The following is a 3,315-nucleotide window of genomic DNA, read 5'->3' as shown; positions in this document are numbered from 1 at the left end:
ATACCCAAATCTGAAAAAGAAAACAAAAAAAAAAAAATGTCAAAACTCATTTCCACCAAATACACAATATACACACATATATTAAGAAAAAAAAATACATATTAAGGGATATAATAGCAAGATAATGGGTTTAGACTACTGAAACATGGGAGAAATTGGCCAAAACGGGGTTGGGCAGCGTTGGGCGGCGGAGAAAACCAGAGGACTCTATTTTTTTTTTAAGAAAACAGAGCACAAATGAGGAAGAAAGCCTCTGCCAGGGGGTTATATTGCTGTGACCTATAGCGACTATAGGTAATAGAAAGCAGTCGCTGATATCAAACACACCGTTTTACTTAAATGATGTCGTCGCTATAGGATAGTGAATAGTACACGAATCCTCTCATGTGCTACGCGTCTACTCTACAGTGATGACATGTCGTTGCTATAGGCAGTGAAATTTAACTTAAATTTTTTGGCGGTTCACGTTCCCACGTTTTATTTTGGACCCTATTGCGATGAAATGTCGATGCTGTAGAGTGCCAAATAACTAATCAATGGATTATATTGGACTCTACAGCGATGACATGTCGTCGCTATAGGGTGTGCAAAATAGGCAACCAACTCTGGGCGGTTGAGTTCCCTGAGCATCCTACAGCGACGACATGTCGTCGCTATAGACAAACATATTTCCCTCTTTTTTTCTTACGAATACCCTACAACGACGACATGTCATCGTCGTATAGTCAGTTCCCGCCTCGTGTTCCCTCCAAATTCCTGATGTCGTCGCTGTAGAGTATCAGGAATTTGGAGGGCCATATCGTGTGTTGTTGACGACCCAATAGTGACGACATGTCGTTTCTGTAGCTTATTTTTTAATAAATTAAGAAAAAATATTTTTTCGTAGATTTTACTTACATACAGCAATGACTTTGGAGTCGTCGCAATAGATGTCGTCGCTGTAGAGTCTTTTTCTTGTAGTGGAATGATGAGAGTTTTGGACTCCATACTTACTTCAGATTGAGTGTCCAAGATGAGAAAATCAACGGGATAATATAATGTTTCAATTTGAATCAATACATCTTTGACTATTCCCTGAGATTTCTTAACTGATCATTCGGCTAGTTGTAGCACCACAGATATTTGCTTGAGTTCTCCTAGACCTAATTGCTAGTATATTGATTATGACATGAGATTTACACTTTATCCTAAGTCTAGAAGAGATTGGCAAAAATCTTGTTCCCCAATTTTGCATGAAATGGTGGGACAACCAGATATTTGTACTAAGGTGGTGTCTTGCAATCAATTACAACACTAGCTTGTTCTATCATGAATGGAATTTTCTTGACATGGTGCTTTATTTTAACGGTGCATATATCCTTGATAACCTTGGCATAAGTCAGCACTTGTTTGATCACTTGCAACTAAGGCAAGTTGATCTTTACTTGTGTCAAAAGGTCTAGGATTTCACCATGATTTTCTAGTACCTTCCCAGTGGATTTCAAAGCTTGAGGGAAAGTCACATTTATTGGAATATTGATTGGTGCATCAACATCTGGAGTGGGCATTGACGTACTGGCAGTGGTCGTATTCTTAGATGATGGCGAAACTATACTTTGACCACTTTGAGTAGTGATGCCATTAACCTCTTTGAGGATTGTGTCTGTAGAGTTGGAGTTTGTGCCATGTTTTTTCCTTTGTGATGGATTAAAGGTTGAGCAGGAAGTTTACTTTGCCAAAGAATTGTTTAACTTTGTCATTTGGCTCTTCATGTCATTCATTTCTTCCATCATTTGCATAAAGCAAGATTTGAACTCTTGGTTTCAGGATTTGGACTCTAGAGTGGAGGATAAGATTGTACAGTTTGTTTCAAGTTGTTCTTCCACTAATATTTGTAAGGTATTCCCAAGAGAATTCCTTGGTTGCATGTTATTTTGAGGAGCAATGTATGCTTTTGGTGGTTGTTGGTGTTGTGGATTAGGTCTCCATTGGCTCCCAGATGCTTGTGTCTGGCTTGTATCCTTCTAGTTAAAATTTGGATGGTTGCACCAACCGAGATTGTAAGTGTTTAAGAAGGGGTTATAAGACTTCTTGTAATCCCCTAAGGCATTACATTCTCCACATTTTTTTCCTCTTAGCTCACTAAGAGTATGGCACTCTTTCGGTTGATGTTCCATCCCTCCACAAATGAAGTATGGATCTCACGTTTCAAATTTTGTGACCATGTGGATTTATCTACCTCCTTTTGTTGTGAAAGCCTCAACTTGTTTAGTTAGAGACTGAATTTGAGCTTTAAGGCTATCTTTTTCCTTTAATTGGTAGATTCTAGTTGATCGTGGTTCATCCATAACACTTGGTTCAGTCCATGTGTGAGATTTCTCAACGAGATCGTTTAGATATTCAAAAGCCTCATCGAGATCTTTTTGAAGGAATTTTCCATCGCACATCATTTGTATGGACTCTCTTTCTCCGTTTGTGAGTATATCATAGAAATAGTTGATCAAGCGCTAGCATTTGTATCCATGATGTAGGCATTGATTTAACAAATCTTTAAACCTCTCCTAGACCTGATAGAAAGTTTCATGGTCTTTCTAGTTTAAAGTATAGATTTTTCTTTTAAGACTACTAGTCTTATGGGGTGGGAAACATTTGGCAAAGAATGTCGTTGTCATTTCGTCCCAAGTTCCAATAGATCTAGGCCTTAAGGAATACAACCAACTTTTAGCCTTGTCTTTGAGAGAGAGAAGGGAAAGAACTTCAATCTCATAGTGTTTGTTACATCAGCTCGGTTGTTGAATGTGGCCACCACCTCTTCGAATTCTCGAGTATGCACATATGTACTCTCATTTTCCAACCCATGAAAGGCTGGTAAATGTTGAATCATGCAAGGTTTGAAATTGAAGTTTGGCATGTTCATGGGATGCATTATGCACCAAGGTGTGGTTGTATGTGTAGGATCTAGATAATCCTGTAGCATTCTTGGTTGGATTTTATCTTGTTGAGCCACCGTGGGTGGTTAAGGAAGTCTTAGTGAAATTGGTGAATGAGAGCGAATGGAAGAGAATGACGAGCTACGAGAGTTTTCTAAAGCTTCTACTTGTTGTCTCACAAATCTCCCTAATGTGTCTCTACTTCGTGTCATTCACTTTTTTTTTATTTATCTATTTATTTTAAGTATTAAAAGCGCAAATGTGTAATATTGTAACAAGTATACACAAAAAATGTTTCCAGGCCAATTGGGAAGGTTGCCAAGGTACCACTTTAGGCCCAAGACTTTCCTAGAACTCCCTGAGGTTCTTAGAAAAGGTTGGAAGGTAACGCTAACAAAGACCTTAT

General features: G+C 38.5%; 1 non-coding gene across 1 annotated transcript; it reads left to right on the top strand.

Moving 5' to 3' along the window:
• The first annotated feature begins 2,496 nt into the window (after positions 1 to 2,496).
• LOC133807661 (small nucleolar RNA R71) lies at positions 2,497 to 2,603 on the top strand. Its single transcript, XR_009879562.1, has one exon. It is a non-coding gene; the product is annotated as a small nucleolar RNA R71 (small nucleolar RNA).
• Positions 2,604 to 3,315: the final 712 nt, after the last annotated feature.

This window comes from Humulus lupulus, chromosome X, assembly GCF_963169125.1.
Source record: "Humulus lupulus chromosome X, drHumLupu1.1, whole genome shotgun sequence".
Taxonomy (NCBI): Eukaryota; Viridiplantae; Streptophyta; class Magnoliopsida; order Rosales; family Cannabaceae; genus Humulus; species Humulus lupulus.
This window is presented reverse-complemented; position numbering and strand designations above follow the sequence as displayed.